Consider the following 27,802-nt stretch of genomic DNA (forward strand, 5'->3'; position numbering starts at 1 on the left):
TAATTATTAGAAGCATTATAGGCAAAGTTAAATAAAAATATAGTTAGAAGATCATTACTAATACTGCGTTCTTTAAGCTTTTAGGTATATTAATATATAAGCGGATTATATTTATTTAGCTATTAACTTATATAAAGAAGTAATACTTTATTATAGTTTATATTAAATATTTTTTTAAATAAAGCTAAATACACTTTTAATATATTAGTATATATAGCTTATATATAAAAGTTCCTTATTATATTTATAATTTCTAAAAGATATTAATTTAGAAAAACTACTATTACTGACTATTATTAAGTACTATAAAGCAATATATATAGTAACTTTATTCTTTTAAAAATAATAATTTTTGACCTTACTTATTATTATCTTATAAGTATTATATAACTACTATAACTTTTTACCTTTTTATATCTTTTTTAAGCTAGTTTATAATATTAATAAGGAAAAGAATATTTTAGAACATTATAGAATATTATTTAATTCTATTAGTAATATACTTGTAGAAGGTAATAGCTACTTCTAGCTGCTAGAGTATTTTTTATAAAAAGTAATATTATTTCTTCTATTAGGAGAGACTAACTTAGCTATAAATATTTTAAGTTTTAACTTTATTAAATATAGCTATAGCGCTATATTTTTTTACCTAAATTATAAAATAAAAAATAATAATATAGTATAAAATAAATAAAATATCTTAAGGATAATATAGTTATATTTATTATAAAATATTTTATATTATTTAAAGAACTAAAAACTATATTTTATAAGTTCTAAAATAGAGCTTAATATAAGATCCTAGGAAGCGGCAATACTACTTATTTTTATAATAAAGATAAGATTAATAATATTAATATTTATATTCTTTTACTTATAGCTTTAAAAATGCTAAAGTAAGTAATTTTAATAAGAGAATATCTAGTTGTAATAGGAGTAAGGATATAAAGCTTAATTTTAGTAAATATAGTATTTATAACAAGTTAAGCTTATAATATAAATAAAATATTAATTATATATCTTATAAGTAAAAAGCTATACTACTAGTTGTATAATTATTATAATAAATCTATTATTAAAAGATTATTCTAATACTCCTATTATTAATAATATTAGTTTTAACTTAAAATTAATAAATAATATTGCTCCTATTTTCTATAATTTTATAATTATAAGTCTAAACTTAATAAGTAAAATAAAGTTAATATTTAAAAATAAACTTATATTTAAAGAACTAATAATATATAGTATAGTAAGCTAAGTTATAAATAGCAATTATATAAATAGTTATAAAATATATATAGTACTAGTGTATAGGCTATTCCTTAAAGGCAATTTTTAATAAAAAAGAATTTTAGCAATTATATAATTAATTAATATAAATAAAAAAATAAACTATATACTATAAAAAGATATTTTAATTATATTAGTAAATACTATATAATATACTATAGTATATATAATAAAACTAATATAGACTATAAGTACTAATTACTATAGTTATTATATATTATTTAAGTTATTTTACCCTTTTTTTTACTTTGCTAACTAGACTTTAACTTAAGGATTTTAAATATTAATATATTTGCTAGCAACTTTCTTTAATTTTATAAAATATTTATATTATTATTAATATTAAAGAAGCTATTATTTTCGTTAATAGATAAGGTATTATTTACAAATATTAATCCCTTTTTAATTACTAAAAGGGTATTATTTTCTAAAGATATATATTGAAGGTAAAAACGCTAACCCTACACTAGTTATATTTTATATTAATACTAGAATTAACTATAATACTAAAAGAAATAAATTTAATAAAACCTACTAACTAGATAAGTTATTAAAAGGAATAAAAATTATTAATATAGATAGGGATATTAATAAAGCTATAAAGCTAATTGCTAGTTAACGCTATATTAATAAAGATAATATTTATATAGATATAGTAAAACTTATCTAACTAAGAATAAAATTTTATAAAATATTTAGCTTTAAAAACGTAAGCTAGAACAATACTTTATAAACTAGTATATATATTAATAGCTTATTACTTTAAAGCTTATTTCTTTTAGTTAATTATTCTACTAACTATAATAAAACCTTTTTTTTATAAAGTTAGGGTAAAAATAATATTTATAACTATATTAACTTTAAGTTATATAATTATAGTATAGAACTTTTCTTAGAAAAGGCTAGTATTCTCTTAATATACTAGTATAATATAGTATTAGATAAGTAATTATAATTAGCTATATTAAAAAAGTAGGGGCATTGCGGGGTACTAACAATTTAGTCCCTTTTCTTTCTAATTTTTATATAACTTAGATTTTAAGTAGTTATTTAAGTAAAAATTTTAATACTTAAAAAAAATAGCTATTAAGGAATTTAAAGGCAGTTGTTTAAGGCTACTTTTTTACTACTACTATTATATATATTAATACTGCTTTGCTAGGTAATTTATTAATGCTTATAGTTAAGAGGGCTAAAGCAGTAATAGAATATAGCTATAAAAATATTATTAAGAACTAAATATTAAAAAAAGTTAATAAAATATTTAAAAGTACTTAGGATTTTTATATAATATATAGCTATAAAGCTAGTAAATACTTTTAGTTTTAAATATTTAGCTTATAGAGTTAATATCTTTTTATAATTATATAATATTTATTTTTATAGTTATTATAGAATATAATAGTAGCAAACTTAATAGCTTAGTTATATATCTATTTAAACTTTATAAAAGTAATTATAGAAAAATATATAAATAATATTTCTTTTTTACTTAAAGGAAGGGAAGGAAATAAAGACTTAAAAATATAAGTAGAATAGTAAGGGATAGAAATCTAAATAATTAAATAGTATTAACTTTACTAAGAAAAGTATATTTAAGAAAGTATTAAAAGGAGGTATAAAATAATTGAATAGAGAGTTAAAGTATAATAAAAAGATTTAATAGAGAAGGAGGGATTATATATATATATATATAAGTCTAAATAATAATTAGTCTTCTATAACGGTCGTTTGCCTATGCAAGGGCCGTGCAACGACTAGCTTGGTTCGTGTACAAGCTAGGTTGGCTTAGCAGGTAGTGACGAGCCATAGACGCAAGAGAAGGTAAGCTCTGAACGGCGAGCCTGAACACTACGACAGTAATGCGATTTATACGTAGAGCTCTGTTAGGGTATTTAGTAATAAATGTATTAACAACTAAGGAGCAAACTATCTATCGCGAAAGGAGTAACATTATATATCTAAAGGTGCTTGCACCGTGCAGGCTGCTCGCAGTTGGCAGAACTGCAAGCACTGCGTTCGCTGTGAGCGCTGCGAGCAATGCGTAGTTAGTTGCCTAACTGAGCTAGTAACAAATGTCCGTGCGCTATAAGTCCTGCGGGGCGTAACACTACCCCCCTATGTTACTTCCTAAACTTCCTTAAGGCGCTCTGGGCGTTTTTGAGGTTAGAACGTAGCTCCTACGTGTTTTCTGAACTTGGGCATCCTTTCTACTTCACTAGGAATTGTCCGCTATCGGACTCCTCTAGTATTTTTTCCACCTCAAACTCCTCCTTGTTGGCATAGTTCTATGATGTTGCCAGCTTTGCTCCAGGTGGTGCAACCCTTAGCAGCGAAGCATAGAACTTTGGAAACGTCTTTGTTTATAGTAAGCTCAGTGTTACTACTGCATCCTTGACTTTCTTGACTTCGAACGCCCCTATATATGGTCTTTCGAGTTTGTTATCTGTTAGGTTCTCGGTGCTAAAGTATACGAGATTGCCTAGCTTCAAGATCGTAGGTTTTCGTCTTTTATTTTTCTTCTTTTCTATAAGTGTTCTTCCTCTATTGAGTCGTTCCTTCAATTTCTCCCAGCACCTGGCCTTATTATTAACGAAGCTGTTGACTGCTAGTGCTCCAGTATCGGTTTTTCCTATCCTAACGCTCGTTCCCCAGAGTACCTTGTTCAGGGTACTCCTTAGGTCTTCGTTCTATGAAGAGTTTATTGCTATCTGCGCTGTAGGCAGCAACTCTACTTAATTGTGCTGTTCATCCGCACAAAACGTTTTTAGGTATCCTTCCAGGGTTTAGTTCATTCGTTCCGTCTGCCCGTCGGATTAGGGATGGAACGACGTTGACATTCCCGTTCCTATTTCCAAGGCTTCTCGCAGTCCTTTAAAGAACGCAGACGTAAAGAGTTTGTCCCGATCCGTTATTATTTTTGAAAGAAGTCCTTTGTTGCAGAACTATTCCCTTATAAGGAGTCTCGCTAGGTCCGGTGCGTCTATTGTTGTACGGCAAGGTACGAACTTAGCGAATTTGGAGAATTTGTCGATGATTATAGCTATTATATCGTATAGAACCCCTGTAATCGGATCTACGGACTCCGGAAATCCAGTAACAAAGTCTATAGCTATCGTGTTGAAGGGCTTTTTAGGCACTTCTACCGCATAGTATTTTGTCACTACCCTTTTTCCTCGTTTCTTAGAGACCTGGCAAATTTCGCAACCGGCGATGAATTTTTCTATGTCATTTCTTATGCCTTTCCAATTTGTCTTTTCTTGGATCCTTTTGTATGTCTTAAGCACTCCCTAGTGTCCTGTTATTCTCGAGCTATGATTTTCCGCGATAATCCCTTGCGTATCTTCTGAGAGTTCTGCTGCTTCCAGCCCTCTTGTTGTCTGCCGGAGCATTGGTCTATTTTCCCTGGGCGCTATGTTATAATCGCTTCTGCGACTTAATGCATCCGCTATGGTGTTTTCTGTTCCTTTGATGTGTTCGATGTAGAAGTCGAACCTAGCCATTGTTTCTATTTATCTGCTCTGCCTTTAGTTTAACTCTTTGTTGTCCAGTAATGGTAGGAGATTCTTGTAGTCCGTTATTACCCTGACAGGGTGCTTACAGCCTTCCGTATATATTCTCTAGTATTGTAATGATGCTATTATAGCCAACATTTCTTTGTCTGTTGTTGTATAATTCACTTCTGGTAGTATCAATTTCTTGGAATAATAGGCTATCGGTTTCCCATCCTGCGATATGCAGGCTCCGATTGCTCTGTCTGACGCGTCGGCATAAATCGTAGATTCCCTATCTGGGTCGTAAAGTCCTAGCGCTTCTTCTAAAGCGAACGCATCTTTCAGCTTTTTAAAGGCTTGCTTTGGTATGTGATTCCAGTAGAATCCGACCTCCTTCTTCAGCATATCTGACAACGGTACAACTATTCCAGCATATCCTCCTACTATGTGTTGGTAAAACCCTGTAAAACCAAGGAACGACTGCAAGTCTTTAAGGGACTTGGGTTCCGGGTAGTCCCTAATAGCTTCCAACTTGTCGTGTTGCATCGCGACTTTCCCTAGCGTAATTGTAAACCCAAGGAAGTCCACTTCCTTGGTGTAGAATGTTGATTTTTCGTACTTAACTCTCAAGTTCTTTTCTTTAAAGATTTGGAGAACTTCTCGTACATGTTTTACGTGTAATTCTATGTCTTCCGAATATATCAGGATGTCGTCTATGTAAGCGACGACGTTTCTGTCCAGTAACCGGTACAATGCTTTGTTGATGATCCTTTGCAGCGTTGCCAGGGCGTTCGTAAGCCCGAAAGGCATCACGTTATATTCGTACAACCCAAACTTTGTTTTGAACGCGGTTTTCCACTTGTCCCCTCTCTTCACCCTCACTAGGTTGAAGGCATCCCTCAGGTTAAGATAGGTGAACACCTTTGCCTTTGCGAACCTATCCTTCAGCTCGTAAATGAGGGGTAGGGGGTACTGATCCCTTTTTGTAAGTTTGTTAATCCTTCTATAATCCACGCAAAGCCGCAAACTTCTATCCTTCTTCTTTACGAAAATAATCGGCTGTCCGATGTTCGATTTTGATTCTGATATATACCCTCTTTTCAGGTTCTTGTCCAGATATTCTTTTAATACTCTGGATTCTTTATATATCAACCTATATATAGGTCCAGCCTTTAGCTAGCTTAGATCATCGATTATGATTTCGTGATCGTCTTCTGTGTGCTTAGGGAGAGGCAACCCTCCTTCGGGTTCCTTTAGCATATCCAGGAAGTCATTGTATTCGGTCGGGATTCTCTTGCATGCTGCTGCTTCCCGCCTTATTCTTATCCAGTATTTCCGGGCAGGGAATCCTATCTTTGTTCTATTTGCGCCGACCGAACTCTTAGGTCTTCTGAGTAGTCGGCTTTTTATCTTTACGGTTATAGCCTTCCAATTCAGTATTGGATTCCATTTTTTGAACCAAAGTGCACCCAGGTAAACGTCTTTTGATCCTTGATAAATGTCGAACCTTATTCTTTCCTTGTGCTTGTTACTCGTTATTAGTATTTCCTTGGTTTCCCACTCGACCGAGAGCGCTTCCCCTTGCTTGATTGAGCCCATTGTGTACGGATGCGTTTTCCTAGTTAAAGGCACGCCTATCCGTGTAGCATAATCTTAGGACATTATATTTATAGTGGCTCCCGAGTCCAGCAACGCCCTGGTTGGCGACCTATCTAGGGTAACATCGACGAAAATTCGTTTTTCGTCTATAACGGAGTTGTTAAAGTGTAACGGTCGTTTGCCTATGCAAGGGCTATGCAACGACTAGCTTAGTTCGTATACAAGCTAGGTTGGCTTGGCAGGTAGTAACGAGCTACAGACGCAAGAGAAAGTAAGCTCTGAACAGCAAGCCTAAACACTGCGACAGTAATGCGATTTATATGTAGAGCTTTGTTAGGGTATTCAGTAATAAATGTATTAACAACTAAGGAGCAAACTATCTATCGCGAAAGGAGTAACATTATATATCCAAAGGTGCTTGCACCGTACAGGCTGCTCGCAGTTGGCAGAACTGCGAGTACTGCGTTTACTGCGAGCGCTGCGAGCGATGCGTAGTTGGTTGCCTAACCGAGCCAGTAACGAGTGTCCGTGCGCTGTGAGTCCTGCAGGGCGTAACATCTTCTTAGAACTAGAAGTAAAGGAGGGAGAGGTAACAGATTAAAGTTTACTAGTAATAATAGTAATAGTAGTAGTAGCTATTAATAATTACTGTAGCTATTATTATTATTCTAACTATTATAATAGTTATAGTTATATTATTACTAAGCAATATTATATATATACAAAATTACTTTTTAGTCTACATTCTAAGCATAGTTTAACTTATGCGCTAAAATACTATTTAACTTTAGGTAGAGTTAAAAAGTCTTCCTAGCTATTAATAGTTAAAGGTATATATATTTGGGTTGGATTGGGGGATAGATCTGCCGCACCCTATATAAGGGAAACAAATCTTATATAGTATTAATAATTAATACTAGTAGTAGCTATTCTACTTATTATATAATTAAAACTATAATATTAAATTTCTTTATTAATTATAGCCTTTTTAATTACTCTAGTAATAAGCGCTAATTACTCTTTAATAGCCCTTATTATAAATTATTATTAATAATATATTAGAAAATATATTTTATTTATTATTACTTTAATTTAATTAAAAATATTTATACTATAATAATTATTAAAACTAAAGTACCTTAATTATTTATAATATTTAAAGACTATTAGAGTATACTAAGCTAATATTAAGGAAAGTAATTTTTAATAAAAAGCTAATAAATTTAATAAATTAAGTTAGGAACTAAATAACCCTTTACTATTAGTAAATACCTCTTTTTATTATATAACTATTGGAAATAAGAACTTAAAATATTATAATCTATATAACTATTTAAATAAGTCTAAAGAGGTTTATAATAGATTTATTACTAAGGTATTATTCCTAAAAGTAAATATATATATTATTATTATAAAAAGTACTTTCTAAGTAATAATAAGCCATACTAGTATATCTACGCTAACTATACAAAAGGAGACTTATTAAAAAATGCTAATAAAGCCTTTTAATTTTAACTTTCATTACTAGTTAATCTTTTCTTAGCGATTATCCCTACCTTCTAGACTATTCTTAAAGATATGTAATATATTATTTATAATAAGACTTTATTATTAAAAAAAATAAGGTCTTTATTAGTCTATTCTACTACTATAGTTTCTAATAAAAAAGAATATAGTTTTTAGTAATATTATTATATTTTTATATTTATTTAATTATTATTAATTATTAAATTAAAAGATATTTACTTTAACTTAGGCTATAGTATATTGCTTATTAATTACTTATTCTTATACTTATAAATTTTAGACTTGAAAATCTATTAAATAGTATTATTTATTATAATAAAAAGTTTTAAAAATAGTTATTATATTACTAATTAATATATTAACCTTTTTAGAAGTAGGTAAGTAGCTTAGTTAATTATAATATAATTAGCTATAATTGTAAAAATAATCTTCGCTAAGCTGCTAGGCTATAAGCGGCCTAGCGTTTTAGCTTTAATATTCTTACTTAATTACTATATATATTATAACTTATTATATTATTTATATTTAAAGTAATTAGAAATATAATTTAAGTTATTATTATATCCCCCTATATACATAAAATCGGTTTTATACTTTATAAAGGTAGATATTATTTTTTATTAAAATATAGTTTTTTAAAATTTTTTTTATAGCTTAATATATATATATACTTTTTATATTAAAATATATCTAAGTACTTTATATAAAATATAGGTAGCTTTAGGGAGTTTAGTTTAAAGCTAAGCCCCCTATAGCTTTTATAGCCCTTAAAAGTAAAATAATCTAGCTTAAAGTAAGCTTATTTTACTTTAGAATATAAGCTAGTCCTAAAGCTAAAATATGCGATTTAGGTAGCTAGATATTAAGGGGATAAACTCTTATTATAGATAAAATAATTGTAAATAACTTGTGGGCCTAGCTTTTTTTAAAATAGGTAGGAATTAGTAAAAGTAATAAAGGTAAAAATAAATTTAGTAACTATTAATATTAAATATATTTAGAATTATTTAAGCTAAAAGCTCTTACTAACGCTATATATAAGTATTATCTAAATAAGTTATATTATAATAAATATAGTGGTAAAAAAGCTATAAGGCTAAGTTTTAGTCTAATCTAAAGATTTTAAGTAGGATTATACTTAAATATTCTTTATTAATAATAAAGTAATAAATAAAATAAACTTTTTATTAGTAATAAAAAAGCTAAACTTTGCGGAATAAACTATTTAAATACTTAGGTAATAAATTAAAAAACTATATTTTATATAATAGCTATAATATAATGGTAAAGTAAACTTTTTACTAGTAATAATAAAGCTATCTCTAAAGTAGTTTTAATATTAAAGTAATTAAATATTAAATTATAAAACTATAGTTTTTATAATGTTAGAATAAGTTTTATTAGTAAACTTTTTTAAAAGATACTTAGAAATATATAATATTAACCTATTACTACTTAATAAGATTAAATAATAAAGTACTAGAAGTACTAATTTAAACTTAAGTTATAATAAAAAGTTTTAAATATATTTTAAAGTAGTAGCTTTATAAAACTATTAGCGATTATATTTATAGTTAAGTAGTATTTTAGTTTAACCTATTTATTATTAATATACTCCCTAAGGAATATATATTTAATATATATATATTTAATCTTACTATAGCTTATAAAGTTTTTTATAAAAGTAATAGTATTTTAATTATTATAAAATATAACTATTATAAAAATAAAAGTATTTTCAATAAGCTTCTACTTTATTAGGAGTATATAATTATTAGGGGGTTTTTTTTCTAAATTGATATTGTGTAGGATAGTAAAGTTAAATATAATCTTAGTTAGCTAGCTAAGTAAATATTTTAACTAGATAGCTTTTTTAATTATATTAACCTAGCTAATATATTTAGTTTTATAAGTAGATAAAGCTATTATAAGTTATTATTTAAAGGATTAGCTAATAGTAGTACTTTTTAAATTAAAAATAAAATCTAATATTAAGTAGTAAGTAAAGGGATTTCTAGCGTAGTCTATATTAAAAAAACTAGATAAAAAGTTTAATAACTTTTTAAAAACGAATTTAAAGGTTATAATATTATATAAATATTAGAGGATATATTTTATAGCCTTTTAATAAAATTTATCTAGATTTAATAAATAGTAGCTAATAATAGAAACTATATATATAATATTAAAGTAAATACTTAGTATTAAATATATAAAAGAGCTAATAGTAAACTAGTATATTTATATAAATATTATAGTAGCTATATAATTATTTATAGCTAGCTAAAACTAAGTAATTTTTATTAAAGTATTTATACTTTTTTTTTTATATTAAAGTTAAGTATATTAAACTATTTAAAAATATTATAAAAATGGCTTTTTTAGCTTAGGTAGATAATATAATTTAAGTAATTATAAACTAAATTTATACTTAAATAATAAAAAAAAAACATAAATTTTTTATATTAAACTTCTTACTTAGTTAAGCTTTTAGCTACAAGATAGTCTTTATATTTAACCTAATAATAATAAGATTATTTATATATATAGCGATAATAATATTTAGCTTTAAATATAAAAATATATTATAATTTTAATAAATAAATAGTACTTCAACTTTATAAAAAAGTTAAATAAATATTAATATTAGATTTATAGCAATTACTTTAAGCGATATAGGGTTTTATAAAGCTTATAAATCTTTTTTATTTTATTTTTAAAGTTTTTAGGCTATTTAATATAAATATCTTTAATAATATTACTATAGAAAAAAGTAATTTTAATATTTATTTATTTAAATTCAAGATTATAAACTATAGCAATAGCAAAGAATATTTTATAGCTTATTAGTTTAATAACTATAGCGAAAATATTATAGAAATTAATACTTTTATATTATTAAAAGTTTTTTATAATTTAATAAGCTTTATACTAAATAATTTTATTAGTAAGCTTTCTCTTAGAAATATAAACTTAGCGACTACTTAGTATATTAACTTTTTTAAGGGGTTAATTAAGTTTTAAGTATTATTTTTTATAAAGGAATTAAGCTCCTCTTTTATAGTAAACTGCTAGTTTATTTTTTAGTAGGTATTAGCTATAGCTTTATTATATATTTTAGGATCTTTTAATTCTAGGCAAATAAATACTATAAGGTATATTATTATTTAGGTAAAAAAGTACTTATATAAAGGCTTAGCCTTTTTATAAGTAATTATAGTAAATATAGTACTAGCAAGTAGATTTAATAATTTAAAAAGCCTATATAAGTAAAAATAATAATTAAATTAAATATTTCCTACTAGAGTAGCAGAAGGAAGTATTTAAGTATAATTTAATTCTATAGATATATAGTTTAATTCTATAGGTATAAATAGGTTAGGAGTCAAGCGCCCTGATCTTAAGGTACTTATATTTAGAGTTAGATAGTATAAAGTTGATTAATTAAACCTAGCTATTAATATATTATTTTTAGCAAATAGGGGGAAAAATCCCCCTAATTAATATTATTATAATAAATAAAATTAATATATTTAATATTAAAATCCTTTAAATAATACTATTTTAGTACTAGTAATATTATAGAAAGTCCTCCTATTTATAGTAAAAATATAAAAGAAAAGAAAATTTTTTTTTTATTTTTAGCTAGTTTTTTCTTATTAGGAAGCTATTTTATATAATAATAGCGCTAAATAAAACTATTAGGTATTAATATATAATAGAAATTATTACTTTTAAAGCTAATAAGCCTCCCTAAGTAGCTTTAGCCTTAAACTTAGTCTAGTTTTTACTAGCTAGATTTTAATTCTAGTATATATTATAAATACTAAGTTTCCTAAGTAAATTAAGGTTTAATTAATCTCTTTTAGTGGCTTTATAAAGCGTTATATCTAGCCTATTAACTAGGCAATAGTTCTAGATATAAACTGCAATATAAATAGCTTTTATAATTATAGTTTTAGGAAGCCTATTACTTTTAAATAAAGTATAATTATAATAGTTAAGCTGTTTTTTTTAGCTATTCTATTTATTTAAAAGTTATTTAGAATAGTAGGTTCTTAGACAATACTATATTTAATATAATAATTATTAAATAAATTATTATTATAAATATTAAAATTGCTATATAAGTATTTAATAAATATATTTAAGTTAACCTTAATTTTCTTTTTATAGCTAGTAAAGGTTTATTAAAAAGTTAGCCTAAACTTATCCCCTATAATATAGATTTTTATATTCTTAGTTATATTTTTAATAAATATATAAAAGTACTTTTACTTAGAAAGTGCCTTTATAATTAGTTTAAAGATATTTTATATAGACGAATTTATTTTAGTACTAGCTAAGTAAAATATAACTTTTATAAAGTAAATTTTTTATTTACATTTTAATGTAAATAATATAGTAATAGTTTTAAAACGTAAAAAGCTTAATTAAGTTAATATTATTTACTATACTTAGTAGGTAAAAAATATTCTACTCCTTTATATAGCTTATAAGCTTGTACTAAAAAGTTATACTCTTTTTATTAGTATTTCTTAGTTAGGTAAAAAACGCTTTTAAGTATAAATTAACCTTTAAACAGTTTAACTTAAAGTAATAAAAATTGTAATCTATAAGATATACTAATATACTATTGTAGCTAATTTTAATACCTTTGGATATAAACTTTAGTAGATAGCCTAACTACTAGAGTTGCGAAAAAAAGATTAAATTAAAAAAGTTATTTAATATATAAAGGATATTATTAATAATAAATAGGAATATATTGTTCCAACCTATTAATAGGAACTAAATAGTTTTATAGGCAGTTATATATCTACTACTAGCTTAATTTATAATTAAAATAAGCTAAATAAAGTATTTAATCTTAATAAAAACTAAGAAATTATTAATATTATAATAAAAAGCGTTATAGTTAAAGAGCTATATAAGCTTTACTTTAGAGATAGAGCTAGCTGTAAATACTTAAGCTAATATATTTTTATTAATATTAATAAAAGTAATACTAGTAAAAAGTTTAATAGTATTTTTTAAACTATTTTAATAGTTATCCTTTTTATTTTCTTTTTTATTATTATTTAGCTAGGGTTTTTTATCTTTTTAGCTATTGCTTTAGTTTTTATTTTAAAAAAGTTGTTTAACCCTTTAAGTATCAATTATTATATTATAGAAGTAGGGATTTAAGTACCCTATTTTTTTATAGAACTTTATAAATTTAAGGATATCTATTATTTACTTATTTTTTAAGTTAAGTTAAAGCTTAACCTAGATTAATTTTCTAGAATTAAAAAGTTAAACTATAGGAGCTTCTACTTTTATAATAAATATAAAAGTTTATATATAAGTTGAATCCAAAGCTTTATAGGCTAGGAAGTAAATAATTATATAAAATAGGTTATATTTAGCTTTTATAAGTATTACTTTAGTAAAAAGATTATAGTTTTTATTAAATAAACTAAAATAATACCTATATTTAGGCTTAAAACTACTATAAAACCTATAAATAAAATAATTATTATTTAATAGGATTAGTATTTTATAATTTTTAAAAAGAATTTTATAGAAATTATAAAACTACTTATAGTGCTTTTTTAAAAAGCTATACTTCTTTATTATTAAATTATTTTATTTAATAAAAGTTTCCTCTAAGAAAGCTTTTTTTCTAAATAGTTAAAAACTTAATTATAAACTAAGCTTCTCTAGCTATAAGCTTGTTTTTAATTTAATTAGCTAAGTAGAAGTTAATAATTTCCTAGAGTTTAGTATAAATTATATTATTATAAAGGTTTTATTTCTTTTATTTAGCTAGCAAATAATTAAAAAATAGTAGATCTTTATTAATAAGCTATATAGTTTTAAAGCTATTAATATATTATTAAAGCTTTAATATAAAAAGCTTATTTTTAATTAATTTAGTTTAAGGAATATAGTTCTTGCTATTTAAAAAAAGCTTTTTAACTTTTTTTAAAGTTAAACTAAGGTTCTTAAAGTCTATTATAATTAAAGCTTTAAAAAGACTTTAGAGGATATAAAAGCTTTTAAGAAAAAGCTTAAAAATAATCTTTATTTAAATAGCGTCTACGCTTTTAAACTAAATAAATTAGTATTATTAATTAATAAAAAAATAGAAATATAATCTAAAAGTTAAAACTCTAAGGTAGAAAGTATACTTAATAGTAAAGTATACTCGCGATTAATAATACCTTTTAAGGTATAATTATATTAAAAAGAAGCTTAAAAATACTAAAAAATATTTTCTAACTAGCAAAAATATACTTATTTTTATTTTAGAATAAGCTTGCTTTAAGGAGGCTTAAGGGTAATATACTTTTAATATTTTTGTAAAGTAAAATAAGTAGAATATCGCTTATAAATATAAATAAAAAAAGTGTTCTTTAATTATAGAAAGAATAAAATCTATAATATAATCTTTTAAAGGTATTTATCCTTTAGAGATTTATTTATTTTTACGTTAATAGCTAGCCTACTACTAGTTTCTAGTAGTTAGCTAGTTTTATAAATAAATATTTCTATTTTATTAATAGTTTAAATACTATAATTAGTTTATTAGCTATAGTTAATTTAAATACTAATTTCTTTAATTTAAATACTAAAGAGCTAGCTTAGTATAAATTTTTAAAACTGGTTAGCTATTAAGCTAGCTAAAAACTATAAGCTCTAGCTTAGAAACTAACTAGGAGCTTAATTATAAAAGTTTAAAATAAATATACTTAAATATTATACTTTAAGTTAATATTATTTAAAGCTTTTAATAAGCTAAATTAAAATTAATTTATAATAGATTTAGAATATTTACTTTTAAATAAGTTTAAAGGATAAAGCTTTAAATAGTTATAGTATATTAAAAATGTAGTCCTCTTAAAACTAAGTCTATAGCAGAAAGATTTCTAGCTTTTAGCTACTAGATTTTAATAGGTTTTAGTACTTTTAGCTACTAATTTTCTAACATAATATATATAATAAAAAATGATTATAAAGCGCTTAAACATCTATAATATAGCGAGTTTATATATATAGTTAATAATAATTAAATATAATTATTTAGTAATTATAAATATAACGCTAGCGCAGCTAGGCTTATAACTTTTTAGAAATAGGTAAGTAACTTAGTTAATTATAATATAATTAGCTATAATTATAAAGATAATCTCCGCCAAGCCGCTAGGCTATAAGCAGCCTAGCGTCTTAGTTTCAACAAACCTCCTAGTTTATATTCTAGCCTAAAATAATAGGAAAAAGAAGATATTTATAGTATTTATTAAGGAGTATTATATTATAGATAAGCTAAAAGTAAATATACTTATTAATATTAATATAATAAGATTAAAGAAAATTAATATCTTTATTTCTTAGTAAAGGGCTTATATTAATAGCTATAAAGTATATATTTTAATTATATTATATATTAATAGTTAGAAAGTTAAATAAATAATATTTTTATAAAAAGCTATTATAATCTTTATTAATACTTAGCTTATAATATTAATTATATATAATAATAAAGAACTTTTATTAATATAAAACTATTTTTTAAGCTTATTAATTATTATAATCTAGATTATATCCCTCCTAGTTACATAGAAATAGCAGTGTTAAAGGCTTAGCAAGTGTTGTAAACTGCTCTTATATGAGGGTGAATATATATAGACTAGAAGGTTAATATATAGTAATATTTATTAGGTATATAAGTAGGGTTTTCGCCTAAGATAGAGCTAGTTCTCTATCTTAGTTCTCCTTGTCTTTCCTAGGCCTTAGGAGCTAGTTTTCACCCCTAAGTAGACTCTTAATATTAGAACTAAGATTAATATTATTTTAGCTTTTAATAGAATATATATAGATCCTAATAGTAAAGACTATACCTCTTTTATTACTTATCTTAGAATATATAAATATAAAGTACTTCCTTTTAAACTATTTAATAAACTAGCTACCTAGTAAGGCTATATTAATAATATTTTACTAGAATATTTAATAAACTTTTATTAAATATATATAAATAATATCCTTATTTATAGTAAAACTTTAAAAAAGTATAAGAAGTATATTTAAAATATTCTTATTAAACTAAATACTATTAGCTTATAAATAGATATTAATAAATATAAATTTAATATAAAAAAAACTAAATTCTTTAATATTATTATTAATAGTAATAATATTTATATAAATTCTAATAAAATTACTACTATTTAAGAATAAGTAACTCCTATAATTATTAAATTAGTTTAAAGCTTTTTAAGCTTTTATAATTTCTATTAAAATTTTATATAAAATTTTAATAAAATAGCTTAAGTTTTAAATATATTAATAAAAAAAGATTTAAAGTTTAAATAAATAAAGCTTAAAGATAAGGCTTTTAATAAACTTAAGAAATAAGTTATAAAGGCTTTAATATTATAATATTTTAATTTAAATTTAGAATTAATTATTAAGATTAACTTTTTAGATTATATTAATAAAAGAATCCTTTTATAAAAGGATATTAATAAATATATTTATTTAGTAGTATTTTATAGTAAGAATCTTAATTTAGTTAAATATAATTATAATATTTATAATAAAGAATTAATAGCTATTATTAAAGTATTTAAGTTCTAAAAACCTAAACTAAAAGGGATAAAGATTCTAATTAAAGTTTTTATTAATTATAAAAACTTAGAACACTTTATAGTTAATAAGAAACTATTTTAAAGACAAGCTAGATAAGCTAAAATACTTATAAGTTATAATTTTAAAATTAAATATTAAACTAGAAAAAATAATATTAAAGCTAATATATTAACTTAATAAAGTTATAAAGATTAAGCTAAAAAAAAACTTCTAAGTCCTATTATTAAAAAAATATTTTAATTTATTTTTTCTATAATCTAGAGAAGAATTTAAAAATAAATTTCTTTATTAAATTATAAAAAAAGTAAATTATAAAGATATTAATTTTAAATAGTATTATATTATTATTTATAATAATATTACTAAGGATAAGAATATAAACTTTAAAAAAACTAATATTAAAAAGAAAGTTTTTTATTAAAAAGATAAATTATAGGTTCTAATAATATAAATACTTATTTTAATTAAAAAAGTTTATAATTAAGCTTTTATAAATTATTTAGGAGTTAAAAAAATAATTAAATTACTTTAATAATATTATTATTAATTAAAAATAATAAAAATAATAAAAATATATATTACTAATTACTATACTTATAATAGAAGTAAGTATCTTTAAGATAAATAATATAGCTTATTATATCTTTTACCTATTTTTTAATAATAATAAAAAATAATTAATATTAATTTTATTATTAGTTTTCTAAAATATAATAAAATAAATAATATTTATATTATTAAAAAACTAAAAATATATACTAATTACTTATAATAAAGATAAAATTTTAATAAAAGAAATAATTACTATATTTATTAAATATATTATTTCTTATTATAGATTGCTAAATATAATAATTTTAAATTATAAAAGATAATTTATTTTTAATTTATAGAAATTAATATATAAAAGATTAGGAATTAATAATAGGCTTTTAATAGCCTATTACCTAGAAACTAATAAATAAATAGAATAAATAAACTAAAAGATTAAAACCTATTTTTAAATATTTATTAATATTTACTAAGATAATTAAATTAATCTTTTACTTATAATAAGGTTTATTTATATTAATATAAATTCTATAGCTATAAATATATAATTATTTTTTATTTTAAATAGCTTCTATTTATAAATAAGCTTCTCTCTAGATAATATTAAGTATATTAACCTTTATAGATACTTATAAGTAGCTTATATAGAAAATATTTTAATAAAAATAAAAGTTATTATTAAAAAATATTATAATTATATTATTAAAGCTTAAGAATAAATAATAGTTTAAGCTAATTAATATAAATAGGATATAGAATATAAAATAGGTAATTATATCTAGTTAAAGATAGATAATCTTAAAATTATATAAGTAAATAAAAAATTAAACTATAAGCAAATTAGTCCTTTTAAAATACTATATAAAATTAGATATTTATATATATTAGATTTACTCTTTTTAATAAAGTATAGTAAAGTATTTTATATAAAACTCCTAAAAAAGATTCTAATAATCTATTCCTTAAATAGATTAACTTAGAGCTTAAACCTATTATTATTAATAATAAAAAAAAGTATAATATAGAGTATATATTATAGTCCTACTATAGTTATAATATATTATAATATTATATTAAATAAGAAAATATTAAGTATAATAATTAGTAATATAATATATATAATTTTAATTATTTACCTAAGCTAGTAATAAAGTTTTATTATTATTATTTTATAGCTATAAAAAGTTTTAATAAACTACTTTACTATTATATAGGACGCTTTTAAAGATTATAATATTCTAATTTATATTATTTAATTATATATATATATTATTTACTTTACTAATACTTTTTATTAATAATATTATAGTATAATAAAATAAAGTTAAAAAGAAAATAGTTTTATTAATATCTGTAAAAGGTTTTGGCCCGAAAGCCGCGAAATACGCGGATTAGTAGTAGGTTTTTTCTTAATGAAATATAAAGATTAATTACTTAATAACTAAGCTATTTTAAATAGTTTTTAAAACTTTAAATAATATTAAGCTTATTTATAATAAGGTTTAATAGATTAAAGTTTTAAAACTTTAAATATAGCTATATTTAAAGCTTATTAAGTAATATAAGAAATTTATTTTTTAAAAAACTTATTTTTTACTTAAGTTTCTTAATTAGTTAAGTATTTTAAGTATTTAAACTTAAAATATTTAAAGTTTTAAAGCTTTTATATAATAAACCTTAATATAAATAAGCTAAGTATAGGCTTAAAGCTTAAAAATTTTAATTAAAAAGCTTATTTTTTAAAAAAATCGCTATTAGGAGTTAAAATATCTTATATATTTATTACGTAGCTATATAAATAGGTTTTCGCGTGTATTCGCATGTATTTGGCAGGTTTCGTGGGTCAAAACCTTTTGCAGATAAAGATTTAAATTTAAGATCTTATTTTAAAAAATAGGTAGCTAAAATAGTAGCTACTTATTATTAGTATAAATTAGTTTCTAACCTAGCTTAAACTACTTTTTCTTTAAAAAATATATTATTATTATGCTATAGGACTTAATAAAAAAGACTAGTAAAAAAAAACTTATAAATAATAAAAAAATAATTTTACTAGAATTTAAACTTAGAATCTATAAGTTTTATAAACTAAAATAATAACTTTTTATTATTAATATAAATTAGCTTCTTATTAAATCTAAGTTTTAGAATTATATATATATATTACTAATTATATTATAAGGCTTATTATTATAAAAAATTATAAAAGAAGAGTATATAAAGTAACTTCTAAACTTAAAGTATAAAAGTATTTAATATATATACTAATAAAGGTTTAATTTAGTAATAGTTATAATAAAGTTTATATTATAGTTTTATTTTTCTAGACTATAAAAGGGTAAAAGTTTAATTATAAAGATATATAAGTTAAAAAACTTAATAATAGTATAGTAATAATAGTAAAATCTTAATATTCTCTATTTATTATAATTATAAGTTTATTACTTAATAACTTTTTAATATATTTTTTAATTATTTTTAACTAACTTAAATATTACTTTCTATACTAAAGTAAAAGTATAAAAAAGATATCAAAATAAAAGAAAGTTATAATTAACTTAGTTTTAAACTAATCTTCTTTAATAAAAAATAAAAAAGATATTAAACTATAGTTATTTTTAATACTAATTTTAAGCTATTCTATTTATTTCTTATTATTAATAAAAAAGCTAATACTATAGGATTTTATTTATAAAAAATTATAAAGTAGTATAAACTAAAAATAGAAAAAAGCTAGTATTATAATATTATAAAATATAAAAAATTAATCTTAATATTATTATAATTTAAATATAAATAGCTTAAACCTTTTATAAAAGTAGTTAAAAATATTACTAACTATATTATAAAACTTATTAACTTTATTAGGATTTAAACCTAGTCCCCTAGTTTTAATTATATAAAATACTAATTAATAAGTATTTTACTTATAGGATTAGGATATAATTATTTATATTATAAGATTACTTAATAAAATTAGAACTATTAAAGAGATATTTAAGTTAAAAAGAAAGTATAATAGAATTAAAAAAGATTATTTATTAAATTATTTAAATATAACTCCTATTCTAGCTTAAATTTTCTAAAAATATAGTCTTTATAATTAATAATAAAGTTACTTAGCTATTTTATTAAGAAACTAGAATATAGGAATAAACTATATAATTATTAAACTTTTAACTATTACTAAAAAGTTTAACTTTTTAATTAATATAAAGTATTACCTATATTTTAAACTACTTGCTATTAATATAAAAATATATTTAATAGAAAGAAAGGATATTATTATAATTTAAATTATATCCCTCCTAATTATATAGAAATAGCAATATTAAAAGCTTAGTAAATATTGTAAACTACTCTTATATAAAAGTAAATATATATAGACTAAAAGATTAATATATAGCAATATTTATTAGGTATATAAATAGGAGTTTTATTTAAAATAAAGCTAGTTCTCTATCTTAGTTCTCCTTATCTTTTCTAGGCCTTAGGAGCTAGTTTTTACCCCTAAGTAGACTCTTAACATTAAATAGAATAATATTACTTTATTTACTTATGTAGTAAATAAGAATATTAATACTATTTTTATTTAAAATAATATTAATTTCCCTATTATAGTCTTATAGAAAATATATTTAAAAAATATTTATAATATAGAATATAACTTATATTATATAATATTAAGAATTAAGAATTTTACTTTTAAGTCTCTATAAGAAATATATTATATTAATTAAATTAAATAAACTATTATAACTATAGTAGCTATTACTACTATACTTCTTTTTAATTTATTATTATTAAAGACTTTAATAGATAACTTAAAAGTATTTTCTAGCTTAGCCCCCTTTATAAATATATTATTTATTATTTTAAAACTTATTATTAATATAATATAAGATTTATTTCCTCTTTATAAGGTGTAGTAAATTTATCCTCTAATTTAATTTAAATATATATACCTTTAATTACTAGTAGTTAAAAAGACTTCTAAACTTTATTTAAAGCTAAAGGGTATTTTAGTATATAGGTTAGACTATACTTAAGATATAGACTAAAAAGTAATTTTATTTATATATAATATTGCTTAATAATATAGCTATAGCTACTATAGTAATTAAAATAATAATAATAGTTATAATAGTTATTAATAGCTATTACTACTATTATTAATAATATTAATAAACTTCTATATATTACTTTTCTTTTTTTTACTTTAGGTTTTAAGTAAATTAATTATTATTTAAATTTAAATATATATATATTATCCCTTTTTTTTATTATATTTTTTTATTATATTTTAACTTTCTATTTAATTATTTTATATATCTTTTTAATATTTTACTAAATATACTTTTCTTAGTAAAATTAATATTATTTAATTACTTAAATTTCTATCCCTTACTATTCTACCTATATTTTTAAGTTTTTATTTCTTTCCTTTTTTTAAGTAAAAAGAAATATTATTTATATATTTTTCTATAATTACCTCTATAGAGCTTAAATAGATATATAACTAGGCTATTAAGTTTACTATTATTATATTTTAAAATAATTATAAAAATAAATATTATATAGTTATATATTATTAGAAAGATATTAACTTTATAAATAATATATTTAAGACTAGAAGTATTTACTAGCTTTATAGCTATATACTATATAAAGATTCTAGGTATTTCTAAGTATTTTATTAACTTTTTTTAAAATTTAGTTTCTAATAATATATTTATAGTTATATTTTATTACTACTTTATTACTTTTAATTATAAATATTAATAAGTTACTTTATAGAATAGTATTAATATATATAATAATAGTAATAAAAGTGTAGTTTTAAAAAACTATTTTTAAATCCCTTAATAGCTATTTTTTTTAAGTATTAAGATTTTTATTTAAGTAGTTATTTAGGATTTAAGTTTTAAAAGGATTAAGAAAAAAGAAGAATAAATTATTAATACTTTATAATACCTCTACTTTTTTAATATAGCTAATTATAATTACCTATTTAATATTATATTATATTAGTATATAAAATCTAATATATACTATTATTGAGTTTTTCTAACACTTTTGATTGGTCGGCGCAAACGGCCCTAATTGGTCAATATAGATTCACGTAAAGCTGATTGGCTCCTGATTTTGGCTTTTAGCGGTGTTCAACTACCAAATCCTAACAGTTTTGCGACACCCTCAATATTGCTTGCATCAGCTTGAAACTCTCAATACTTTGTCGCAAGGCCCTATCAAGCTTATATATGAATTTGCATACGATGCCGACCGTTCGTTGCTGATCAAGAAGGGGGATCATCTTTTGGTGGCCTGCAGCTGGCCAAGGAGCGCGGAATCAAAGCCGCTGTTGTTGTTTTTATTTGAGCTCCTCCTTTTACTCCTCCTCCTACTCCTCCTACTCCTACTCCTACTCTTACTCCTACTCTTACTCCTACTCTTACTCCTACTCTTACTCCTACTCTTACTCCTATGTAAGTAAGCCTACCAATCATATGCAGCTGCTAATAGGTCTACACAGCCCCTCAGCCAATCAGAAAAGAGCTTGGATACATAGAAAACGGCCCTGCAAACGGTTTGCAGGAGGGCTTGCAAACAGCTTGCAGTGATGTATGCTTGCATAGCTCCCTCCCCACCGTTTTTGAGCCTGATCTGGCCTGAGAAACAGGCTTGCAAACAGCTTGCAGTGATGTATGCATGCATAGCTCCCTCCCCACCGTTTTTGAGCCTAATCTGGCCTGAAAAACAGGCTTGCAAATAGCTTGCAATGCTGCACAGCTGCATGCTCCCTTTCCCCGCTGTTTCACCACTGTTTTTAAGCTATTTTGCTTGGGAAGATTTCTTAAGCTTCTTCCCCCTTCGCTGCCCGGCTTTCAAGATCTTTTTTTAAAAAATAAAGCTTTTACGCTATATATAGCGTGGCGATCTCCTAGTAAATATTAGCTTTTTTTAAAAAAGGTTTTATATTATAATTATATAGTTTAAAACTAATATAAAGTAATTATAAATATTATATTTACTTTAGCTTTATAAAAAAAGGGTTTTAATATAATTAATAAAGTATTTAACTAAGTAAAATAACTTTTAAAGTTATAAGCTACTAATATATATATTAGTTTATAAGGTATTATTCTAGCTTATATTTTTAAAGCTAAATATTTAATAAAGCTTTATTTTTAATTAAATAAATTTTATATTTATATAAATATTTTCTTTATTAATATAATATTAGTTAGTAATTAGCCTTATAGCTTTATTTATATCTTTAGCTATTTTATTAATATTTATTCCTTGTAGTAATTTATTTAATTATTAAGTTTATCTTTTTTAATATTATTTACCTTACTAATATTTACTTTTTTTAATAGTTTATTTAGTTAGTAAGTTCTATTAAGCTTATCCTTTTTAATACTATAGTTAGTTCTAGTATTAATATATAATATATTTAGTATTAGATTAATATTATTATTTTTAATAATTATATATATATTTTTAGAAAATAATAGCCCTTTAATACTAAAAAAGGGATTAATATTTTTAAGAAGTACTTTATCTATTAATAAAAATAATAGCTTCTTTAATTTTAATAATAATATAAATATTTTATAGAATTAAAAAAAATTTTTAATAAATATATTAATACTTAAAATACTTAAGTTAAAGTTTAATTAATAAAGTAAAGAAAAAAAAATAACTATTATATATAAAGGTAAAGTTACTAATATAGTTTATATTAGTTTTATTAGTTAGTACTTATAATTTATATTAGTTTTATTATTTATACCCTAGCTTTTTATATAGTATTTATTAATATATTTATAATATCTTTTTATAACTTATAATTTAATTTTTTTATTTATATTAATTAGTTATATAGTTGCTAAAATTCTTTTTTACTAAAGACTACCTTTAAGGAGTAGTTTATATACTAATATTATATATATTATAACTACTTATATAACTATTGTCTAGAACTTAGCTTTTTAAATATAAGTTTATTCTTTAATATTAGTTTTACTTTACTTATTAAGTTTAAACTTATAATTATAAAGTTATAGATAATATAAGTAGTGTTTTTAGCTTATTTTAAATTAAATCTAATATTACTAATAATAAAAATATTAAAGTATAATAAGTTTATTATAATAATTATATAACTAGCTATATAGCTTTTTACTTATAAAATATATAGTTAATATTTTACTTATATTATAAACTTAACCTATTATAAGTACTATATCTATAAGAACTAAGCTTTTTATCTTTATTCTTATTATAATTAAATATTTTTTTATTAAAACTACTTACTTTAATACTTTTAAAGTTATAAATAAAAAAATATAAATATTAATACTATTAATCTTTATTATAGATTAGAATATAAGTAGGATAAGATATCCTAATTAGGCTTAGCTTAGCTTTACTTAGCTTAATATAAGGCTTTACTTCTATTATAGCTTTTAAATAACTTTATAATTAATTTATTATTAACTAACTATATTATATATATTACTTATTAAGGTTTCTATATATTGCGTTTCTTTATAAATAGTAGTAACACTTTAAGATTAAGTATTATTAGTTAATTTAAATATTAGAATTCTATTTTTATAGCCCTAATACCTAGCTAGATTCTATTAAAAACTATTTATTCCCCAACCCTTTTACTAGGCTAGTTGTACTAAAAACTATAGAGAAATAATAGCTCTTAGCTAGATTAGGCTATATAAACTACCTTTCTACTTATCCTCTAGCAGTAATAGTAAAAAATAAGTAACTATGCTAAAAAAGAAAGCTATAGCTAATTAGAGATTATTACTATTAATATATAAGCTTATAAAAAGTAGCTTAATAAGTAATATAAGCTTAAAGACTAAGCTAATTAAATAGCTTAAATAGCTTTTCCTCCTTTTCCTCCTTTTTAGATTATTTTAACAATAGCTTTAATATATAATAACTTATAAGCGTAGCTATATAACTATATATAAAAGTATAGGAAGCTAGCTAATTAAATAGCTTAGAAAATAGCTATAATTATTTTTATTCTTCTTTTAAGCTTATTACTTTAAAATGTGTCTTCTTAAGCGAAAACATATATAAAAGAAATAGAGAAATAAAATAATTAAAGGCTCTTAGATTAGCTTATAAAAGGACAACTTATAGCTATAGTTTCTAACTAATTAAAAGATATTTTACTAGATAATATAAAAGAATACTTAAACTAGCCTCTACTATACTATATATATAAACCTCTACTATACTATATATATAAACCTCTATAATATATATGTTAATAAGCTTTATCTATATGTTTTTATAAGTTAAATTTCTACTACTACTACGCCTCTATAGACTATGTCCTTACTTAGATAATTTATATTATAATTAATATAGTTTTTTTAATCTACTAGCTTACTAAGCTTAGAATTAGCTAGCTTTTATAGTTGCCTTAGTACCTTAGATATACTTGTAGCTACGCTATAGCTAAGCTCCTTTAAGTTAGCCTTAGCTGCTAAGTTTTTTTAAGTTAGCGCTTTACTTACTTTAGAAGCTATGAAAGTATATCTAAGTATAAAAACTAATTTTATAGCTTAATATTATATTTAATCCTACTAAGGAATTAAATATAAAGTATTTTACTTTTTTTAGTATAATATAGTTACTTAGTATTATTAAATATAAAAATATTTTTTTAAATTATTATTTAAATTTAATATATATTTTGCTTTTAATAAAGCTTTAATTAAAAAGTCTTTTAAATACTTTCTACTAGTATATTATACTTTTATATTACTTTTTAATATCTTTTCTACTTCTAATAAAGCCTTTAAAAAAAAGCTTTTTAATACTTTTTATTAATATATTATCCTTTTATATTACTATTTAATATACTTTCTACTTTTAATAATGGCTTAATAAAGCAGCCTTTTAAAGATACTACGCTAATATAAAGTCTTATTATATTATTACTTTATAATTTAGGTTAAAATGTATTATTAATCTTTATAGTATCTTAAATACTAAATAAAGGTAGAAAAAGTATACTCCCTTATCTCTATATAATATATTAATACTTTATTACTATTTATAATAAATATTTACTTATTTAATAAAATAAATATATTTATAATAGTCTTTTTACCTAGTATTAATATAGATTTTATATAGGTTCTTTATAAAATAATAGTAAATTTAAATTACTTTATTCCTATTAAAATCTAAAGATTATTATATATTATTAACTATAAGATTATTAATTAGTATAGCTATACCTACACTTAGATTATTAATATAAATATTTTATATTATAAAGATATTAATACTAAGGAAGTATAATTTAAAGTAATAAAAGGGAATATTATAATAATTAATTAAAAGTATTAAAAGTCTTAGTAGGCTTAGGTTTTAGGCTTATAAAGCAATATATTTAATAGGTATTATAAGTATAAAGGCACTTTATATATATTAAAAAGTACTATATAATTATAAAAGATTTAAATTTACTAGTACTATATTAATAAATTTATCTTTAGTAGTATATTGTTTTTACTCTTAAAAAGTAAGTATAGTATTTAATATATTAAATTATATTTAATATTAAAATATATAATTTTTATCTAAGTACTTTTAAATAATTATAATAATAAACATAATTTTACTAAGCTTTAAAATTCTTATTATAAATATTATTAAAAGTAATTATAAAAATAAGGTTATTAAAGAATAATTTTAAATAATTATTTTATTTTTTTCTTATAAATAAAATAAATAAAAAGTTAGAAAAATTTTATTAAAAAAAAAACTAATATTATATATATTTAATACTTCTATTTAATATTTAAAAGGTTAAAAAATAATGAAGTTAATAAGTATAAAAGGAAAAATAATAATAATAAATATTAATAAAAAGAAGGCTATAGTAAAAAAAGTAATCTATAGATAAAATACCCTTTTAATAACTTTAATTACCTTCTATAAACTACGCTACATAGATTAAAGTCTTAAAGGAAAAAAGAATTTATTATATTTAAGCTATAGATTTAAGTTAAATAGATAATAATATATTTTAATTTATAATAAATATCTTATAAATAAATCTATTATTACTTTTATATTTATCCTATAAATTAATTATAAAATCCCTACTATTTAGCTTTATCCCTTTAACTATTATTATTTTATATAAATATTTTATAAATAATATTTATATTTTAAGAGGACTTTAATTAATTATTTTTTAAGCTCTTTTTAATAAGATACTAGTTAATTTATAAAGCTATATATTATATTTAAAAAGTTATTAAAAAGCTATAAAAATATAAAAAAGGGCATCTTCTTAGATTCGCGCCTTCTAATTAAGATTAAACTATATTTTTACTTTTTTTATTATTATTATATACTAGTTATTATAAGTAGTAGTTAGCTTTTTTATTATTATATAAGATATAAAGCCCTCTCTACTATAAATAATATATATTAACTTATTCTAATAAAGCTATATACTTTTTATAATTAATATCTTTTACTTTAATTAATATTTTATGTATATTTCTAAGGGGGAAATAGTAGCTATAGATTATTTTAGTTTTATTAAATTTTAATTTAAACTTTTTATTTAATTTTAATATATAAAAGCTAAAGGCAACAATTTTATATATTTTATTATTTAGCTAAATTTTAACTTTAAAAGG

Source organism: Bacidia gigantensis (genome assembly GCF_019456465.1).
Source record: "Bacidia gigantensis strain McMullin 20006 chromosome Unknown contig_244, whole genome shotgun sequence".
Classification (NCBI taxonomy): domain Eukaryota; kingdom Fungi; phylum Ascomycota; class Lecanoromycetes; order Lecanorales; family Ramalinaceae; genus Bacidia; species Bacidia gigantensis.